The 23,006-nt window shown below is 36.9% G+C and overlaps 1 protein-coding gene across 5 annotated transcripts in view; it reads left to right on the forward strand.

The window, feature by feature from the left end:
• Mbd5 (methyl-CpG binding domain protein 5) overlaps positions 1 to 23,006 on the forward strand; it is a 191,870-nt gene that overhangs the window by 34,091 nt on the left and 134,773 nt on the right. For 4 of the 5 annotated variants that reach the window (XM_059260441.1, XM_059260439.1, XM_059260443.1 and 1 more), the window contains exon 2: positions 14,752 to 14,856. The gene's annotated coding sequence lies outside the window, so the exon portion shown is untranslated. Of the gene's footprint in view, positions 1 to 11,308; positions 11,374 to 14,751; positions 14,857 to 23,006 lie in introns of those variants that run through there. The other variant, XM_059260440.1, reaches the window with a different exon arrangement.

Here is a 23,006-nt window from a genome sequence, read left to right on the forward strand (position 1 = left end):
CTGGAGTTTGAGAAGAAAGCCTAGATTTTTGCCCATGCTCACATGGAAGTGGAGTCTGTCTTGTTAAGCCAAAACTGTGGCAATAAGAGTTATGAGCTCCAATTTAAGTGCCACTGACTCATTGTTCTTTCTAAGAGCTAGCAAATTCTGCTGAATAAATTTTTCATCAATTGATATGTATCTTTAGGATAATTTATAAGATTTTTTTATTGTGTCTTCATAGGTTTTACAGTTATGGCTGTTTAACCAGGGACATACCTCCTCATGCCTCATCTTTCCCAGAAGAGATATGAGCTTTTAACTCTAGTAGTATCCCATCTGCCTCTCAGTCCTTCTTAGGAGCTATAAATACTGTGTGATTTATAACTCATCAATTTGTATATTAAAGCACTAGAAATCAACATCAAGCCATAAATCACTTTGTATATACTACATAATACTCTCAATAGCAATAATATATGTGTATATTTAAAGATAATAAATATGAATAGTTATGAGCTGATTTCGTGTGCCTCTTAATATGGCTGATAATTTTGGGTCACATGCAGGGTAAGAGAGTAAGCAATTCTGGATTGTGCCCACAGCCCATACTGCTGCCTTTAACACCAATGTGACAGTGAAAGCATGGGGAAATATTCTCCATGCACAGAGGTCATCCTTCAGTTTAGACATGAGACTCTCCCTTATTCCTCATTAGCCATTTTCTTCTCAGAGCCTCCCTGAAAAGGGTGAACATTGCCTTTTCCTTTGAAGAACTTTGATTGCTCATGGTGGTAGAAACCTGTAATCCCAGCACTTGTGAGGTGGAGTCAAGGCATATATATTGGGAGTTCAGGCTCAATCTTAGTTATGTAGTGATTCTGAGAAAAGCCTAGGGCTACATAGTCCCTAGCTCATGGAAAAAAAAGAAAGGGGGTGAGAGGGGAAGGTGTTCCACTTTTCTACTGCACCCCATGCCCTCATTTCTCCCTTCCTGATCTCCACTGACTACTTATCTTGACCATGATTGATGCAAGAATAATGAAGGAACATGAACCTGTAGTTCATTAAGTTTTCAGACACCTCTATGGTACTTTATAAAATGCTTATTCTGTTTCCTTGGGTAATTTTGCCTGCTGTTGTAGACCTTATCTATCTACATTTTGTCTAAGTTACGTCAATTAATCAAATGAAAACATAACATCTGATAAAGAAAAGTACAAGTATGTGTTCTCTACAGTGTAACTGATGAAATACTAGGTTAAAACAGATAAAATTATAATTAAATTTTAAAAAATGATTGAATATGGACAGTTTCATGGGGTTGAACCTATGAAGACTTAACAAAATTCACTGCAATATACAGCATACCTTGGTTATTGAGTTTGCTCAGTTTGAGTAGATTTGGATGTATTTTTCCCTTTTTGTTATCAATAGTTATTATAACTTTAAAATGTTTGTTTTTATCCAATAAGTTCATTTTTGTTGAGTGCCAAGAACAGTTGGTATAGTCATTTTAGAGAGAGCATATGAAACGGAAATGTTTTAATAGCAATGAATCAACAACAGAATAAGATGGACTCAAACCCTGGGTTGATGAACTGACTCAGCCTGTAATATTTTTGGTGCCCTGACCAACCTCATTTGATTTTCTAGAATGTGGGAATTTTTCCCGTCATACATTTATATCTCATATTTCCCTGACACCTGGGAACTTGAATTCTCAGGATATTTGATGGTCACTGTACATGATAATGATACTGGGGATAATAGGAGCCATCATTAAAAACATATTTCTTCTCTGTGCCAGGCACTGTTGGGCACTGATCTAAGTACTTTGCATATATTGACTCATTTAATCTGGGTTATTTCTTTGACGTTTACATTTAGTTTTCTGCCTTCTCCCTTGGGGAAATGATTCATTTATCAAAGCTGTCAAATCAGAAAGGGGTAAATATTAGAAATAATTTGCAACATCATAGCCAGACATTGGAAGAAACTAGGGGAATAAGGGTTCAGTTTAAGAACAAAGAACTCAAAGACAGTGAACACTGCTGAAGTTTATAGCAAATTTACTGTGCTTTCCTGCTGAAGCAAAGCTTCTTCCCATAACTACTTCCTCCTTGCTTTTTATTTAAAGATAAAAGTAGCCCTAATTCTTAAATAAGTGTAGAGAGAATGGTAATTGACCATAGAGCGCTGGTTCTCAGCCTGTGTGTAGGTAATGGCCCCTTTGGGAGTCGAACAACCCATTCACGGGGGTTGCCTAAGACCATCCTGCATGTCAGATAATTGCATTACAATTCATAACAGTAGCAAAATTACAGTTATAAAGAAGTAACATGATAATTTTATGGCGGGGGGTCACCACAACATGAGAAACTGGAGGGTCGCAGCGTTCGGGAGGTTGAGAACCACTGCCATAGAGCCATTTTGCACTTTTCTCCACTGGAAATTTTCATAAGCAATCTCCAATTAAGCTTTTATGAACATCACAAGGCAAGAAGTCAGATTCACAACCAAACCAGGAAACTGCATAAGATTTTGCAACTTGAATAGTTGTCCATTTGACACTTTCAGTACCTTTGGATTTTAGTGATGTCCTCTCTTTTGGGGACTTCAGAGTAGCCTGAGTTTCTTGCCACGTATCCTTTCCTTAGCTTAGAAGACTGAGAAAACTGAAAACTAGGGGCCAAGCTCGTATTTCTAGAAGTCTTAGGAAGCACTGACTTGATCAATTCACTTAAATTTTTAAGTCTGCCTGATCATTTCTGGGTCTGTACATCTAATTCTGAATATGCCATTCCAGTCTGAGCCTTGACAGTGCAATCAGTTCCCAACCCCCACTATTTGATTTTTTTTTAAGAAATTTGAAAAAAATTCACACAAATTCCTCATAAAACAATTTGTTTTAACAAATATGACAATAAAAGATCTTTAAGCACACAGTTACACAGCTGTATACTGAATAAACAAATGGGTATTCTAATACTAAGAAGCTAGATTTTTTTAAGTACATACAGTCTATATAGTATGATTTCTGATTATACAGAAAGTGTGCAGAAGTGTACCTTTATGACAGTACTTGGTTTTTTTTTTTTTGTCTAAAGGACATCCAAATAAGAAAGAGATCAGATTGTCCCTATTCACAGCTACCATGACTTTATATTCAGAAAATGGTAAGGACTGTATCTTAAAACTCTTACAATTAATAAATTCAGTAGTGTTTCTGGACACAAACATATTTAAAAATCTTTTATATTTCAATAATACAATAACTCAAAAAACAAGAAAACAATGTCCTTCCCAGTGGTCACAAAACAATAAATAAATACTGAGGAAAAGATTAAACCCAAAAAGGAACCCTATAATGAAATCCAAATGGACACATGGAACAGACAACCAAAGTTCATGGATTAGAAGAAATAATGTTGGAATTACCAGACTACCCTAAAACAATCCAGGCTTCACAGAAATACAAACCAATCCTGAACAACAAATAATGTCAGTTGTATTACAATGTCTAACTTTAAAACATATTGATAGCTATAGGAATACCAACAGTATGATAATTGGCATGACAAGAGCTATATAAACCACTAAAATAGCACAAAAATTCACATATTTAATCCAATTTCCAACAAATAAAACAAGAACACAGGTAGATTAAAGCAGTTGTGTTCAATAAATGATCTTGATATCCATATGCAGAATGAATAAAGTATACTTTAATTCTCTCCATATACAAGAAAACAACATAGATCATATTTCAATTTCAGATCTAAATATGAAACTGCATGATGAATATATAAGGGAATCACTTTGTGATATTGCACTGACCAGATACAGATTCTGAGTATGTGTGGTCTCAAAATCCCGAAGCAAGTCACACTTTAATAAATGGGATTGCATCAACTAAATGGCTTCCAAATAGCAAAGATACAATAACAGAGAGAAGAGACAGGTGAGGAGAAGAGAAATTTTGAATGAATAGTTGAAAATAAGATTAATATCTAGACTACATATAAAGAACACATTGAAAATAATCCACACATCCCATATGTAAATGGTCATCATTGTTAATTTAGAAATGCTTAAAAACCCAAATTGGGGAAATGCAAATCCAAACCACAATGAGCAACCACCTCAGCTCTACCAAAATTATTATCAAAAGGACAAAAAATAAATACGTTCTGACAACAATATGGAGAAAAAGGAATCCTGCCCTCTTGGTGAAAATTTAAATTACAATACCCACTATGGAAAACCAAGTGACAGAATTTTAAAAAATAGAACTGCAGAATAGAATCCTGTAGTCACCATTGCCTTTGGCTCTTAGATTTTCAGGCTGTCTTCCACAAGGACTTTCCCTGAACCCTGGGGAGAGGGGTTGGTAAAGATGACCCAGAGATCACACTGTTGGGTATGTATCCAAAAGAAAGGCAGTCAGCCTGTCAAAGACGTAGCTATAGTCACATGGATGCTGCATCACTGTTCACAGAAACCAGGTATGAAATCCGGTCCTCAGTAACTACTAACAGAAGAACTGATAAAGAAATTGTGATTAGCCGGGCGGTGGTGGCGCACGCCTTTAATCCCAGCACTCGGGAGGCAGAGCCAGGCGGATCTCTGTGAGTTCGAGGCCAGCCTGGGCTACCAAGTGAGTTCCAGGAAAGGCGCAAAGCTACACAGAGAAACCCTGTCTCGAAAAAAACCAAAAAAAAAAAAAAAAAAAAAAAAAAGAAATTGTGATTAGCTGGGCGGTGGTGGCGCACGCCTTTAATCCCAGCACTCAGGAGGCAGAGGCAGGTGGATCTCTGAGTTCGAGGCCAGCCTGGTCTACAAAGTGAGTTCCAGGAAAGGTGCAAAACTACACAGAGAAACCCTGTCTCGGAAAAAAAAAAAAAAGAAAGAAAGAAAGAAAGAAATTGTGATTAAGCTATACACACCCCAAATATTGCTGAATTTAGAGAAAATTCTGACATTTTTAGCCATGTGGATAGAAATAAGAAACACCAGGTTAACAAAATTCAGTCAGACACAAAGATAGTCTGTTTTCACTCATATATGGGAGCTAAAAGTTTATCTCACAGAATAGCAACATGATTACCAAAGCCTACCAAGGGTTCAGAGGAGGAAAAGAGGGCATGGGGAGGAGAATGGATGATTAGTGAACAGTGGGTTCTACAACTGATAAACGAATATTTCAAAATAGCTAGTAGAGAAAATCTCGAATGGTCCTGATGCACAGAACTGATAAATATGTCCTAGTGATGGACATTCTAGTTTCCCTCATCTGGTTGTTGGCATGCATTGAAATATGTTTAGAGTACGTTTAGATAGACTAGGCGAGGTTGTGAAGTTCCACAGCTACAGTAGAGGCATTCTTGACTCAACAGTGTTTCCAACTCCCTGTTGGTTTATCAGTACATGAACTGTCATAATTTAATCTGTAATTAAAGAAACTACAAAGCCAAGACAGCTTTCTACTTTTCATAGGCGGATGAAACACATTCTAGCTTTTAATGAACAAGGGAAAGACATTCTAGCTATACATTAATTACTAGGGTCTTGCAGTGTATAACCTTACAAATCATCCAATTTCTCAGCTTGACCACATATAACATTTGTTCTCTGTCAACTCTGTACAGGTTTTTCATGTGTTTGTTCTACTCTTTTTCTCTCTCCCTCATCCAAGAACAGCCAGGCATCATCCTTACTAAAATTTCTTTCCCTTCCCCCACTTAATAAATACATGCTCTCCTTTATCCCATTGATGCATGCATACTTTCACACATTTATATGTTTACCTTAGTTTTGTAGTTTTAATTTTCTATTCTTTAGTAATACATCATGACCAAGGCAACTTATAAAAGAAAGAGTATATTTGGGGCTTACAGTTTCAGAGCATTAGAATGCATGACCATCATGCAGGAAGCATAGGAGCAGGCAGGCAGGTGTAGCAGCAACAGGAGCTGCGAGTTCAGACTTCAGTGCACAAGATATAAATGAGAAAGCTAACTGAGAATTGTCTGGGCTTTTGAAACCTCAAATCCTGCTTCTAGTGACAAACCTCTTCCAACCAGGCCACACCCCCTAATACTTCTCAAACAGTTCCAATTAGGGAGCAAGTCTTCAAGTATATTAGCCTATGGGGGCCATTCTCATTTGAACCACCATACTTAGTGAAAACATCTTCCTTATTTGCTTTTGCTTCCCTTTTCTTTTATTACTTTTTTATATTTTTGACTCATGTATTGGTTATAATTTTTAACTTTGATTTTACAGAGAAAACTAGAATAGAAAACTGACCCTCACATTCTGTTTGAGCATCATAACAATATTTATTAATATACATACTATCTCACATACTAGCAGTAAATGGCTCTTCATAGTACAGTTTTTCCCATTACAGACAATATACTTCTCTTTTTAACTTTATTTATTTATTTATTTGCTGTGCGTGTATATGTGTGGTTGTACTTCACAAAGCACATGTATGGGAGACAGAAGACAACTTTCAGAAGTCAGCTCTGTCCTTCCACAATGAGTCCTAGGGATAGACCTTAGTTTGTTGGGCTCGATGGCAGTCACCTTTACACACTGAGCCATCTTACTGGCCTGACAACACACACTTCTTCACAGACCAGAATATTTTTAGGGCTTCCGCACTGTCCTGAAAACAGTCTCCAAGCATAGCAACTATAACGTACACTGGTATTAATGTTTCAACAGTCATCCTAGAAGTTCAGAAGATACTCACTGGGCATCTATTACACAGGAACCTCAGAGTTCAAGATACCAAAAGGTGCTTAAGAAACTGTTTAAACTTATCATGTCACATGATAATTGTTGATAAGTTTATCACTGTACTTTATCACTCTTGAATTTGTCTTTTTTTTAACAACTAGGCAACTAAGTTTGAATTATTAACGAAAACAGTCATATAAAATAAAAATGGCCATCTTTTTTTTTCTTTACTTTCTTTCCTTTTTTTTCTTTTTGGAGTTTTGTTTTATATTGTTTGTTATACTCAAATCAGGGAAGTTATCTTAAAATCACAAAATCAAACAACATAGTTCTTCCTTCACTTTGATTGTTACCTTTTTATCAAGTAATTCATATTCATCATATGTTTAATCCTTGGGATAAAATATAACTATAATGTTAAACATTAATAGAAGTAACATGAACTTATTTTAATATATCTAAAGAGAATAAAATTATACTTTGACATAGTTAGCTTTGACAACTCTGGTGATATGTCCAACTTTTTCTATTAATCCATCAGTATACAGTTAACATTATTTACCAAATAACTATTATTGTAGCCCACAAATTCTTTGAAAAAATATTTGAGGTTTTTTTTTCTACTTAGTGTTTTTCTCTGGGCCAATTAAAGAAATTTTCCCCTTTGTTTTTTGTGGGTTTATATTTTTTAATTTTTTTAATTAAAATATACTTTGCAAGACATGGTGGCAGACACCTTTAGTTCCACCACTCGGGAAGCAGACGCAAGCAGATCTTTGTGAATTCAATGCCAGCCTGGTCTATGTACTGATTTCTAGGACAGCCAAAGCTACATAGTAAGACCCTGTCTCAAAAAACAAACCCATGTCCACTCCTCATCCCTTCTCAGATTGATAGCCTCTCCTTTATTATTGTTAACACACATATATCCATAAATATATAAATACAACCTGCTACGTCCATTTAGTGTTGCTTGTGTGTGTGTGTGTGAGTTGAGGGCTGACCATTGGCACTAGATAACCAGCTAGGGAGCTCATCTCTGGAAAGGCTGATTTTCCTTCTCTCGACAGTCATTAGTTACCTGTAGTTCTTTGTGTAGGGGGGGTTCAGGCCCCTGAGACTTCTCCCTTCCATCTTAGCGTGTTTATTGGTGTTGCTATTATTCAGATCTTGTTAACTCAGTCATATTGCTGTCATTTCTAGGAGCCATGCTCTCCTAGCGTAGTTCCTGGTCTTCTGGCTCATATAATAGGAAGACTTTTTAACAGAGTTTTAGGAACTAATTCTGATACAGTTCAGAGAAAGAAAAATGTGGCACATGTGAACATATCGGTGTATAGACAAATGTAAACCTTAGTTTTCAATTTTAATATAGCATTTTGGTTATTTTAATGTAACATGTCTGAAATCTTTGAAAATTTTAGATATGTATACATTGTATTTCTATCATATTTACCACCTAGATGCCCACACACTTCCTTTTCCCAACTTTATATCCCCTTTTTTAAATAACCCACTAAGTCCAATTGGTGCTGCCATGGTTTTCAGTTTTGAAACTGTAGCCGTTAGTCAGAAATACAGAATTCAGTAGTTTATTTAAAATATCTCTTCCCCACCCTTTGTGTTTATTTAAATTTTATGTTCAACAAAAATGGGCAGATTGAACTTATCCAATAATAATGGCTACAGCTTTTTTACCAATATTAGAAGAGATGACTTACATTTTTTCTTTTGCTCTGCTATGTAATCATGTGTAGGTAGTGGATTGCATCTTAGAGGGAAGGACTGAGAAGTTGTCTGGAAGCTGTCTGTGTGTCTTCAAAGCCTATCTAGCTATCTGTTATTAGCCTTGTTTCTTCTCTGCCTGGGGGTTCGGGAGACTTTGTTCCTTCAGGGTCACGGTGCAAATAGGCATTACAGTTTTAATGATTGAAGGGATTGAGTTGGAAGGGGAAGTGGATGTCAGTAGGCATGAACAGAGGGTTGGAGCTAGAAACCTTAATATCAGTATAGGAAGAGAGCTGAAGGGAAGGTTGAGGTGGCTCAAGCAGGAAGGAGGACTGAAACAAAGGGATATGAGAGCCGAAGGGAAGGTTGCCATGGTAAGAGTTAGAAGGAGGGGTAAATGAAAAGGAAGCCAGTTTGCAGACATCTTATGTCTTCCAGGGGGGCCATTGGAATGCTACATCATCCTTAACAAATATGCCAATGGGAAAGACTGAACGTGAAGCTAGCAGAGTGGGATTGGAGCAGGATCAAATGGCCTCATCAAGAATTGAAGAAGTGGAAAGCATTGGGATTTTCCTGCCCAGAGAGTCAGAGCATCACAGTCACTAAAGAAAAAAAAAAAATCATGGTGCCTTAAAAGATAATAATGATTCTATTCAAGGGTCTGTCATAAGAGGCATAGGAGTCACTGCAATGAGGTATTACAAATTAGGAAGGAAACTGGGCTCAATTTCCACTCTAACAAGGATAATATGTGTGTGTGTATGTGTGTGTGTGTGTGTGTGTGTGTGAGAGAGAGAGAGAGAGAGAGAGAGAGAGAGAGAGAGAGAGAGAGAGAGAGAGAGAGAAACCAATGCGATAGGACTATTGAATGAAGACTGTGGACCAGAGTAGTAATAGTGCTTACCTTAGGAGTTTAATCATGTATCAAGAATGAAGGATTTTCACTAAATAGATATAGCAGGATAGTTGCTAAAGTAGACTAAATGGGAAGTCAACAAAACTAAGAACAGAGCCCAAGCTTAGGGCCTAGAGTAGTGCTTCTTTTTAACCTTCCTAGTGATGTGACTCTTCAATACAGTTCTTTGTGTTATGTTGATCCCAACCACAAGATTACTTTCATTGCTACTTTATAACTAATTTTGCTACTGTTATGAATCATAATGTAAATATCTGTTATGCAGGATATCAGATATGCTACTTGTTGATATGGTCATGACCCACAGGTTGAGAACCACTGGTCCAGTCAGACTGGAACTGTTACACTAGTTCTCTACTGAGGCCTTGTTTTAGCAGCTCTCCACCTGGTAGATAGTTATTCTCTTGTTCTCCACATCTTGCTACAGATAGATGTAAGTACATCATCACTTTGATTCTGTAAGTCCTTTCTCAAACCCTTTTATCGTTGTACATGTCCATGGCCAGCAGAGAGCATAACAACTAGTTGCTAAGATCTGTGGTTGAGGGGAAAGCTGATCAGGTGCCGAGGATTAGCTCAGTGGCAGGAGGTTGCCTAGCATGGTAAAGGTCCTGATTCTATACCGTAGAGAAAAATACAGGAAGATTTGCAACTCACTCTAAAATATATATCTCTTTATTTTAATACAAAAAATGTTAAAATTGTCCCTCCTGATATCCCTCTTTCCTGCCCTCCCATCTCCCTCCCCCTGTAATCCTAGTACTTTAGTTTCACCTTTAACATTAAATTCTATTTCTACTTCCTTGAAGATTCTCTTCCCCAATCCATCTCCAGCCAATTACTAGGTATCCTAACCTCTGTGCTTATTCTGAATGAAACACAAGTTATGAAATGTAAAAGCTAACATCCATATATAAAACATGTAATATTTGTCTTTTTGAGTTTCAGTTACCTCACTCTGGATGATTGTTTCTAGTCCCATCCATTTATCTGCAGATTTCATTTTCTTAACACTTGAATAATATCCACATTCCATTATCCATTCATCAGTTGATGGGCATCTAAGCTGTTTTCAGTTTTTGGCTATTATGAATAGAGCACCAGTGAACATGAGTGAGCAAATATCTCTGTAGTAAGATGTAGAGACCAAAATTTGCTTATGTGCCCAAGAATGGTATAGTTGGATCTTGTGGTTGATTGAATTTTCAGTTTGGGGAGGAACCTACACACTGATTTCCACAGTGTCTGTACACGTTTGCACTCCCATCGGTGATGAATAAGTGTCTCCTCCCCACATTCTCACTGGCATATGCATATCCTTGATCTTGGCCATTCTGACTAAGATAAGATAACATCTCCATGGAGTTTTAATTTGCATTTCCCTGATGGCTAAGTATGTTGAACATTTTTAAGTGTTTCTCAGCTATTTGTGTGTCATCTTTTTAGAACTCTCTTTAGTTCTTTTCCCCATTTTTAATTGCATTGTTTTCTTGATGTTCAATTTTTTTTTAGTTCTTTATATATTTTAGATACTAACTCTCTATCAGCTGCATGATTGATAAAGACACTGCCCCATTCTGGTGGCTGCTGCCTTGCTCAAATGAGTGTTGTTTGCTGTACAGATTTTAGCTTCATGAGGCCCCGTTTGTTAATTGTTGGTCTGTTGCTTGGATTTTAATGGCTCCCTTAGGGGAGGGGGTGAGAAGGCATGGCATCAACAACTCAGACACCGGGAATCTGTTGAAAGCAAATAACAAACTCCTTTATTCAATAACAGGGTAGGCCTTATATACCCTCCACCCAGCGCCCAGTCCGTGTGGTCATCCCTCATTGGCTAGGCACGATTGTTGCTAGGTACTCAGGAAGACTCTGGCTTGATCAGGAACTCTGACAGCAACTGTTGCTAGGCCTTCAGGTAGATTCTGAATGATCAGGAACTCTGACATCGACTAGGAACTCTGACAGCTCCTGTTGCTAGGCCCTCAGGCAGACTCCAGGTTGGCTCTTAAAAAGTATCTTATGTGCATGCCTTGGCCATCATCTGTACTTATTTATAGAGATTATGTTTTGACCAGTGACCGTCATCTGTACTGTCACTTGTTCATAGAGATTGTGTTTTGACCAGTGAACGTCATCTGTTCTGTCACTTGTTCATAGAGATTGTGTTTTGACCAGTGACCGTCATCTGTACTGTCACTTGTTTATAGAGATTGTGTTTTGACCAGTGACCGTCATCTGTACTGTCACTTGTTTATAGAGATTGTGTTTTGACCAGTGAACGTCATCTGTTCTGTCACTTGTTCATAGAGATTGTGTTTTGACCAGTGACCGTCATCTGTACTGTCACTTCTTTATAGAGATTATGTTTTGACCGGTGACCGTCATCTGTACCTGTCACTTGTTTATAGAGATTGTCATCTTGTTCCATTCTTTTCCTCCTTTAAAATTTGACTTATTCCTTTATATTGAATGTTTCTCCTTTCTTTTTTATTGAATTTTTCATTAAAAAAATCCATGTTTGCGCTTATAATGGTCAAGGATGAAACCACAACTCACTCTCCTAACTTCCTGAACAGATTATCTGATCCTTTGATGGAGGACATTGCTGGTGGAGTCGACACTCTAAAGTGACGTTCCTATCACTTGTTCTTAGCTTCTCAGTTTTAGGCAGTGAAACAGGAACTGATTTGAAGTTTACTTTTCCTTACCCACAAGAAGGAAATAATTGTCAATCACATTAATCCTGTAGGCAAGAAGAAAACAGCTTTGTAATGCCTGCAGGCTTATTTAGACTATCCACTTTTAGTCTTCCAATTTTAATTCTGACTTCAAAGTACTTTTATTTTTTATAAAAGTCAGCTTTTGTATAAACAAAGTAATATTTTTGTTTCCTTTAAATAGGGTTTTATATATATATAGGTAATAAAGTAATTGTCTGCCCACAACTTTGCTAATTAAGCTCAATAAAATTCATCGGAAAGTAATTAACTAGCAATCCATATTTTCAAAAGGTTTCAAACAAGTTTATAGACATAAGTATCAAGTGATGAAATGGAGATTTAGGAAGTGATAGTGTAAGCTTTATGCTCAATGGATAAGGAAGCTAATGTGTTGTTGCCTAGTATATCAACTAAAATGCCTTCAAACATTATGTATGTATTCTTAAACTTTTATACAGTGTGTCTTCACAAATGATACCTAATAAAGCTAGACTTTCATTGAAGTACTTTGATTTTTATAGAATTTTGTTATAACTGTTAAAAGGTACAGTTTGCTATGTAAAGACGTTAGGTTTATGTAACCAAACAAAAAAAAATGACAATAATGTCAGCTATTATCTACGTACTCCTTTAAATGAAATGAACCAAATGTTTTTGTACTTATTTAAGTTGATCTTATAAATATTCTAATACCTATAAACAACCTTCCCTACACACACACACACACACACACACATACACACACACACACACACACACACGTGGGTGGATTGCTTAGGCCAAATATTATGATATCTTAACTCAAAGGATGCAGTAGTGCTCAAATACTCTTAATTTGAGGCTCACATTACTTATGCTCTGGATTGGCTTCAGTGTCAGCTCCACACTTGGTGGCCTTGACAGATATGAGCATCCCTAGCATAGATTCCATTCCATCCCATCTGTAGACCTATTAGCCGTGACCAGAGAGAGAAGAGAGCCCACCTTATCAGCTGGGGTGAGGGGACATAAAGGAAACTCTGTCTACAATGTAAGTAGTGGGAGAGCATGCTGGAAAAGCAAACAACAGGTGGCAACTCCAGCAGATATGATCATCTCTACCTTACAGGTGAGAAAATGGATACTAATAATCCACACAAGCCTAGGCTTTCTGAGTACAATTCCTGTTCTCGACTGAGGTCAGGTAGTAGTAATGTCATAGGATTAAGATGAGGACTACTTGAAATGTACAATATGAGTGGCATAATATGCTCTGTGAAGAGACTCAGTATAGTTAACTCAACCCAGGTACTTATTTAAAGCCTGTGACATAGCATCAATTATTGTACCTGGTGCTCTAATTACCTATTAATGTTAATCTTTATAAGTCTATCAGGCAGGATTACTATTATTCTCATTTAGACATTTGGAAACTGAGACCCTAAGAATCTAGGTGACTTTCTCATGGTCATAAAATAAATAAATGATAATATTTCCTACTGTTTATCTATAAGACATCACTTAAAAACAGGCATCCAAAGTTCCTACAGTTTGTGATTGAGGATGATTTCCACACAGTTCCCCTTTCTAAGTAGCTACCTCTTTTTCTCCATCTCCCTGCTTTTTTGCCTCCATGCTGTTTCACCATGCAGTGGTGGGCCTTGATTATAAACATACCACAAACCATACAGATATGTGGCTCTGTGTGATTGCTCTGTGTGTGTGTGTGTGTGTGTGTGTGTGTGTGTGTGTGCGCGCGCGCGCGCATGCCAGAATACTTAATTTTTATACTCATCACTTTACTTCTTTTTCTATTGTAATATGTATTTTTCTTATTTTTCCCTTAAGTAGGATTTTAAAACTTAGAATTATGCAGACCAAACTTATTTTATCACCATCCTGTCTAGGATGCTGTATTCTCATGATAAATTGGACTTCCTAACATCTATGTAATAACACATTCTGAGGATTAAATAACATGTTACAAACAGTATATTAAAGCTATATAACATACTTTGTGTATTTCTCATGTGACTAATTCCAATTTAGTTATTGTTCTCTCGTGGATATTTTATCTGCCTTAACTTACAAGGTCTGGAGGGCTGGTGGTGGTAGTGGTGGTGGTCATGGTGGTCATGGTGGTCATGGTCAGACTTGGACTTAAGCACTATTTTAAATGGGCTGGAATAGAAAGAGTGCATTTAAAGCTGGGCTACTGAGGATCAAATACCAATACCCAGTGACCCCATTTGAAGGTGCAGTGTTGCTGGATTTCTTGTGTCATGACTGACTGCCATTGTATCTCAGTACCTCATACAGTTCCTGAATAAAATAAGCACCTAATAAATACTGCTGAACAAGTACTAAATGTTGGAAATATCAAAGAATGGGGAAAGAAAGGATCTAGCACACTACCTGGCAGATAGTAGACACAAAAATTGTACTACTATTCTTATCAACAATGTGATAGTTTTTAGGTATATAAAATATATAAAATAAACATGAAAACAGTGTACTGTTCTATGATGGTTAATCAAAATGCTTTGAAGAACAAGGATAGCAATACCCTAATCCTTTTGTTCTTTGTCAAAGGCTCAGTGATGTTGCTGGCAGACTGTGAGATGGGTTTGGGTCTCAGGTTCTAAACCAGGATGTGCCCATGTTCTTCTTTAACAGAGAGAAGCAGCCCTCCCTTGCTGAGCACAGTGCCCCTGAACATTTACCACCATTACACTGCTGGAGCTCACACTTGCTATGTATGTCCCAGTTTCTCTGCACAAGGTAGGAATGTTGTTTGTGCGCCACAGTTTCTTTATACAGTTATGATTCTCTTATCTTCATTAAACATGAGAGTATCTGGTATCTGTAGTTTGAAATGCCAGTGACTTCAAGTAGTTAAAAAAAAAGTGTATAAACCTGTCATCCTTAAGGAATACTTATAAGATTAGTTAACACTCGCTGTAAAGTTAGTAATGCAGGAAAATGTAGTAGTACCACAACCTGGATATAGGACACATGGTGTTTTCTGACATTCTTTTCTGAGTTGATCGATGATTTCATGTGATATATGTCTGTGTGCTCGTGACTAGGACTATGAACTGTAGGGCGTAAATGCTCTGTGGCTGCCCTGCTTCTTTCGCTTAGCAGTTTATTGCAACATTTTTCATATCAGTCGCTGTCATTCACATCACTATTTTTAAGCACTGTGTAATATTTCAGTTTAATAATAAGACTACAAAAATATGAAACTTCTTCTGTAATTGCATTTTAGATGCTTTCAGTTTTCTCTAATAAACATGACTTTTATACACATCTTGTACTTATCTTTGTACTGATGTCTGATGATTTAACATGCTCTTTGTTCTTAAGCACAGACTCCTAAATTTAGATATGCCCATGTACAGAACCACAGCTATGCTTCAAATCCCACTGAATGCTTTTGAAATGCTAACTTATCGTATATACTTTGAAATCACATTGGTTAATCAAGGGTAAATAAATCTACCAATTTACATCTCATCAACACTTTATAAGAGTACTTCTTTCTCTGCAGTTCTGTCTACTTTTGTATTAGCTGTGTTTGTTCTTAAATCTAATGAAAGTGTATGACATTTTAATTTTATATTATCACCAGTGAAATGAACATGAATTTTTCATTCTTTTATGAATGTCATGTTTTTCCCTGTGCTGACACTTTGGAGGGGTGTGTTTTTAATAATAATCAATAATCAGATTAAAAAATATTTAAATACTGAAAGTAGTAGCTCATACTTGTAATCCCAACACTTGGGATGATGAGGCAACAGGATTATCATTCATTTAAGGCAAGCCTTAGTACATAGTGGGTTCCAGGCCAGCCTTGTCTACAGTGGGGAAAACAACCTAATTCAGAAAACAAACATTAAATCTGTAAGTATTACAGATTGTAATATGCCTTCGGAGTTTTCAGTTTTTAATATTTTGCTTTAATGTTTTGATTTTATTTTGTACATTTCATTTTTTCTCCAAAGAAGGTTAGTAATGTGATTGTAAGGTACATATCTGCGACACAGGGAACATCACTAAAGAGGAGGCAAGAGAGAGAGAGAGAGAGAGAGAGAGAGAGAGAGAGAGAAAGGATGAGGATGTCTGCTGTGAGATAGTGTTTTCTCTATATGACAAGGAGCTGCACCCATGAAATCTTAGCATTGTGGTAGTCTGAACAAGACCATACATTGAAAACACCAGTTGACATCACAACGTGGATGGGGAAATCTTACAACAACCCAGCCCTAGATGATGAGCTATAGGCAATCAATGGCTATGAAGAGAAGCTGCAGTCTTCCCCAGGGACAAATGCCCTGATAGTTGATCCAGTCCCCAGTGGTCAGTCCGAAACATGTGTGCGCACGCACATGCACACACACACACACACACACACACACACACACACACACACACGCATGCATGCACTCACGCACGCATGTGTGCACGAGTAACACTAAATGAACTCAGCCATTTGTATTTATATGTGTGTGTGTATTGTTATGTTTGTATGTTTGTCTGTAGTGTGTATGTGTGCACGTGTGCGCATATGTGTTTGTAGCAGTAATTTAATCATGAAGTTGAAAGAAAGGGGAGCATGAGAAGAGTTGGAGGGAGGATTGTGCTAGAAATGATATTAATATAGTACTCATGTATGTATTTCTTAAAAACTAATGAAATAAATTTTAAAATGTTAGTAATGAATCCCCACATTCCCAATTTGGCATCAATAATTAAGAACTTGTGGATAATCTTCTATTTATACCCCAATGTTTTTATTTTGAAATAAATTATATTTATTTCAGGTATTATATGATATCATCTGTTAATATTTCAGTGTACACACTGACTCTAGATGTAAATTTACCTAACCTATATTTTATATCTGCGGCTTTTTTACTGAAATCACATACTTCCATTACAACATACTTAGAATATTTCATTACATGTCAGTATTAGCCAAGACTAATGCTACCTAATTTGCTATTTCAAAATGAGTCCTGTAAGAAGTTAATTGTACTAAATAAACTACATACAAACTAAAATTGGTTATCACTCATATAGTAAAAGCAGAATGCTCACAAACCTAAATAAAAAGCTTGTTTGATTTTCTGTTGGAATTATCTTAAGTACTATAATTCTTCTTTAGACCATTATGTATATTTCATTTTTCTAACTTCAAAAGGTTCTGTCTTAAATTGAATTCTGTGAGTGTATCAACATGGACTTTCCCAAATCTTTTAAAGAAATTTTTAATATATGTTTTCTCCCCAAACACAAATTTATCTTTATATCCTTGAATCAGATAGAACATAATGCTACATCTTATGATGCAATCAATATCTGATTCACTATTAAGATATTAGTTGGGAAGAAAGTAGTACCTTCCTAGTGTCATCTACAAAATGTGATAGTAAATATAGTAGTAGCTCATCATAGAAAGTTGAGAAAATGTCCCCATGATAACTACAGCCAGAACTACAAACTATTTTCAGGTGTAATTCTTAATTTAAAAAAGACACAGTACCAAGTCAGTCCCAACTAGAAGTAGACTTGTCCTTTCATAGAAAAAACATGAGTGAAAATTAAGTCTTAGTCTTAGATGTAAAAGTCATGTGTGGTTTCATAATTTAAAAAATCTTTGGGGAGGCTGGAAAGATACCCTATAGGAGCACTTGCTGCTCTTGCAGAAGACTGGATTTTGATTCGCAGTGGCTCAGAACCGCCTATAACTCCAGCTCTCAAGAATCCAAGGTTTTTTCTGGCCTGTGCAAGCACCTACATGCTCATGCATGTACACACACAAAGACAAACAAAATATTTGAAATAATAGCAACAAATTCTTTTTTTTTCTTTTTTTTTTTTTTTTTTTTTGATTCGGAAGAACAAAACGTTTAACTTCAAGTGTAAAGTCATACATACTGAAAGTTTTCTTTCAATTATCTTTGATGAGTTTTGAAAAGTAAATAGGTTCTAAAAAGTTATTACTAACTACAATAACAAATACTGCATGTCCAACATTGATTTGCTATTTAAGATATGTTATCCTCATAATATCTACTCGAGATAGAAAATATTATATCTCTGTAAATAAAATGATTCTGACTGAGGCAGTCTGAGACACAGGACTTTCAATCACTCTTTTTGAAAGAGGACCTTATTTCCCCCTGGTATACTGATATATTTATATGTTGTGAAATGCTCTCACTTTTCATTATTGTAGATTTTGTACAGAGACATGTTAGGAGAACCATTTTTGAGTAGGCAGTATGGTGTTATTAACTGCAATAAACATGTTGTAGTGTAGAGGAACTTGCATGGTTTTTTCCCATAATGGAAGAGCTAATATATGTTCACCCCAGTAATGAACATCTTTCTCCACACCAACACTTATATATTGCCTTTCTGATAATAGTGATACTATTAAGTATGGAGTTGTATAGTTTGCATAAGGAGATTTTTTAATGTAATATTTAATAGGAAATTGTAACTTATAATCTATTTATGCTAACACCAAAGTGAGAGGATTGCAATGGTCTGTCCTAGACATAAAATAAGAATGAAAAGCTTCAGTATAACATTTGACAATAAATTATTTATAGATAAGAAAAAACAAGAATTGAATTAGTTTGTGGCATGGTGTGACTCTAACTTATCTCTGAATTTCAGAAGCTATTGCATCTTTGAATTCATTTTTGCATTTATTGAATTTATTTTGTTTCTCAAATATAAGTTAACTTATGAAAACTATATTATAAAATTCTAAGCTGATGGAACTCTTCTTCATTATCACTGCTTTTCATATGCCTTGAAGGTTTTCATATGCCCACTTGCTTTTGCTATATAATGTCATGCCTAGGCATTCTTCAAATATTAGACTATTTTTTTATAAATGAGTAAAGAGAGCCAACATTCAGATTAACTGCTACTAAATTTTACTGCCTGTTCCAGTTGCATCTTAGGGTACACATGAATGAACAAAAAGGGAAGTTGTGAAAGCATAAGAAAGAATGTTTTAAAATCATCTTACAAATGGAGTTCTAAATAGCCAGCACAGATTTAACTTGAAGCTTTTCTAGGGGATTGTGAATAATGATTAGGTGAGATGTGGGCCTCAGGCAAAGCCTCGGGGCATGGATGTTCCTAGCCACTTGTTCCTTCTCAGAGATTGGTCCTCCCCTGGGAGTGATGTTTGTAATACCAGAGAGAAGGAAACCTGAGTTGGACACTTTATCAACCAAAGGCCATCTCAGAAGTAAAGCTTTAATAGTACAAGGTTACAAACACAGATACCCTCATAGATTTCTCATTTGCTCTTTTATTTTTATGTTTTAGCCCATGTGTTTTATTTACTTTTAGAAATAATTACATCTGAAAATATAACATCAAGAATGTAATCACTATTTTAAGTTGTGTTCGATTATGTTCAGTGTTTTTTTCGGTATGGTGAGGTTTCTTTAAAAAAAAAAAACTCCATCTCTCATTTTTATTAGAATTTCATGGGAAATCCATAGTTATAAACTTTGATACCCTCACTGTACTTGAAAGTTTTCTGTAGTCTGATGTAGTGAAGTTATGAACTGGGTACATGAAACTCTTCTGAAAGTACTGAAGTTTTGAGTTTGTCTCTAATTCTTTCCCAACTATTGAAACAATCCATTTTATCTTCAGAGCTACTTTCTTTAATGAAAATCTTGTATCTAAAAGTGGTAGCAATTATATATCACCTTTTAAAATAGATATCTCTGAACAGATAAGCTTACTAAGCCGTTTCCAGTTCTCATTCAATCTCTGGGTTCACAGTGGTAAGGATGCTCATCATAAAATGGCCAGGGTATTGCTCATGTAAATGCCAGCATACTCACATCAGCTTTTCCATCACTGAGACAAGTACATGAGTGAGACACGGTAACTTATTTTGGCAAATAGCTTCAGATATTTCAGTCCATCAAGTTCTTCTCAAAGGACAGAAGGATTCAGTGGAAAGACACAAACAGTTAAAACAAAACTTTATTTAGCAAAACAAAACATATGCTTCAAAGACAGTTTGAAGCAGGGTATCACAAAGTGGGGGAGCAGCCCATTGGGTTCTGCACTGTAGACATTTAGTGAATTTTGTGAATTTTTATGAAGTGGGTATGATGAGCCTTTTCCTCCCTGAGATCATGGAGGACTAGCTCCCTCTTTTACAGTCTTTCTCCCCTTGATCTTCTAGAAGGTGAGGTAGTGCTTTAAATCACAACACAAATGTTACTACAGTTCTGACAGCATCTGTTGAGGTTGTGGACCCTTCATTATTGAATGTATGTCACAACAGAAAAGTGCACTAATGCCTTAGTTTCTGATACTGTGGGAACAACTGCACCCTCAAGAACGTTTCCTCACAAGACAACATTCTGAAGCAACAGGAGACACAGCTACCATCACACACCTGCAGTTTCCCTGGCCTCCGCATACCTTGTATCCTACCCTGCTTTCCTTCAGCTCTTCATCTTCCATGGTTCTAATTTTATTTTGGTAATTCTGTATGTTGTTACTTATGTCTCTTTTAAGACTATAATTAAGTAGCTACATCATCACTTTATTTTCCAAGATTTATTTGTATTATTTTTTATTTATTGTGTTTGAGTTTTACCTGCTTGTATGTACTTGAAGATCACATGTGTGTCTGGTGTCTGTCCGGGTCAGAAGGAATGTCACATCTCCTGGATCTAGAGTGACGGATATGAGCCCTCATGTGTATCCTGGGTACTAAACCCAAGTAGTCTTCAAGAGCGCCATGTGCTCTTGATCCCTGAGCCATCTTCCTAGCCCTCCAATATCAACATCATCTTTGTAGAAAACCCTCACAAGTGCTGTCTGCTCCAGCATAAATTTACTTGCGGGGTCCAGTCCTTTAGCCCTCCCTCCCTTGAGTTCTTGACTAAACTAGTAACTGCTCAGATAGAAAGTCCTATGCCTTCAGGTTTCTGTCCACTACTATGTTTTTCTTTATATCTTATTGTTAATATTAATTTTGTATTTACTTAATTTTTGAAATTATTTCACTCTCACGTTACTAGGATGTAAATTCCAAGAAAACAATAGCAATCAATTAATCCACCTCTGTTTTTCCTTATTGTTTTCTCCACTGCTGCCATCGTTTCAGTGGCTGCAAGAATGTCATGACTCAGCTGCCACTAAATAATTAGTGTTTCAATTAATGACTATAATGCCAAGGAGTCTTTTGTTTCTTTACTTACGTCATCCTTCAGTTTTCTTAGAATTTCTAGCTGTCTTTTGTTTTCCTTGCAGTTTTTCTTCCTTCATTACAGTGTTTTCCGCCTGTCTGTTCTATGTTCTTTCTATCTTCTCTCCCATTAGAGCTGCTCTAGTGTTGACATCCTTTGGCTGCCCAGTGTCAGCCTGGGCTGCTCCTCCCCTCATGTCTTAGTTGGCACTCCTAGAACACAGATTTTTTTTTCCTCTCTAAATTTTGCGTCCTCTATAATGAAACTAAAAGTTTATGAATAATCACAAATTGTCAAAATTTTAGGTGTTTGATATCTATTCTCATGAGAAATGTATCTGAATTTAATATTAGAAGTTGCCGGCTACACTTTACTGGAGAAAACAAGAAAGTAGGGATGTGTGAATATCCTTACTCAAACAGGAGAAAACACATTTTAAAGTGCTATTTTGGGCTAACAGATCTTTGTGAGTCACTGTCTAAAAACTTGACATTTATTAAAACTAATACGAGTTTCTTTTTATAATCTTTATTTATTTATTTATTATTAAGAGATTTTTTTATTATTTTACATACCAACCACGGATTCCCCTCTCCTCCCACCCCCCAGCCTTCCCCTCCAACCCACCCCCCATTCCAACCTCCTCCAAGGCAAGGTCTCCCATGGGGAGTCAGCAGAGCCTGGTACATTCAGTTGAGGCAGATCCAGGCCCCTCCTCCCTGCACCATGACTGTGAAAAGTGTCCCACCATAGGCACTAGGCTCCAAAAAGCCAGGTCATACACCAGGGATGGATCAGGATCCCACTGCCTGGGGGCCCCCTAAGCAGTTCAAGCTAAACAACTGTCTTGCCTGTCCAGAGGGCCTAGTCTAGTACCATGGGGGCTCCTCATCAATTGGTCCACAATTCATGCATTTCCACTAGTTTGGCTCATCATCGCTGTCCATTTTCCCATCATGATCTCAATGTCTCTTGCTCATAGAATCTCTCCTCTCTCTCATCGACTGGACTCCTGGAGCTCTGCCCGGGACCTGGCCATGGATCTCTGCATCTGCTTCCATCAGTCACTGGATGAGGGCTCTATTATGACAGTTAGGATATTCAGCCATCTGATCACCAGAGTAGGCCAGTTTAGGCACCCTCTTGACTATTGCCAGTAGTCTAAGATGAGTCATCCTTGTGGATTCCTGGGAACTTCGTAGCACTCTGTTTCTCCCTATTTCCATGATATCTTCATTTACCATGATATCTCTTTCCCTACTCTCCCACTCTGTCCCTGTTGCAACTCAAAACCCCCGTTCCCCTATGTTCTCATCCCCGATCCCTTGCCCTTCATTACCCGCCTCCTCATCCCAAGTTTGCTCATATAAATCTCACCTATTTCTCCTTCGCTGGACAATCCATGCGTCCTTCCTAGGGTCCTCCCTGCTAGCTAGCCTCCCTGGAGCTGTGGGTTGCAGTCTGATTAACCTTTGATTTACATCTAGTATCCACTTATGAGTGAGTACATACCATGTTTGTCCTTCTGAGTTTGGGTTACCTCACTCAGGATGATATTTTCTAGTTCCATCCATTTGCCTGCAGATTACATGATGTCATTATTTTCTTCTGCTGTGTAGTACTTCATTGTGTATATGTACCACATTTTCTTAATCCATTCTTCAGTTGAGGGGCATC

The sequence above is a fragment of the Peromyscus eremicus genome, chromosome 4 (assembly GCF_949786415.1).
Source record: "Peromyscus eremicus chromosome 4, PerEre_H2_v1, whole genome shotgun sequence".
NCBI classification, from domain to species: domain Eukaryota; kingdom Metazoa; phylum Chordata; class Mammalia; order Rodentia; family Cricetidae; genus Peromyscus; species Peromyscus eremicus.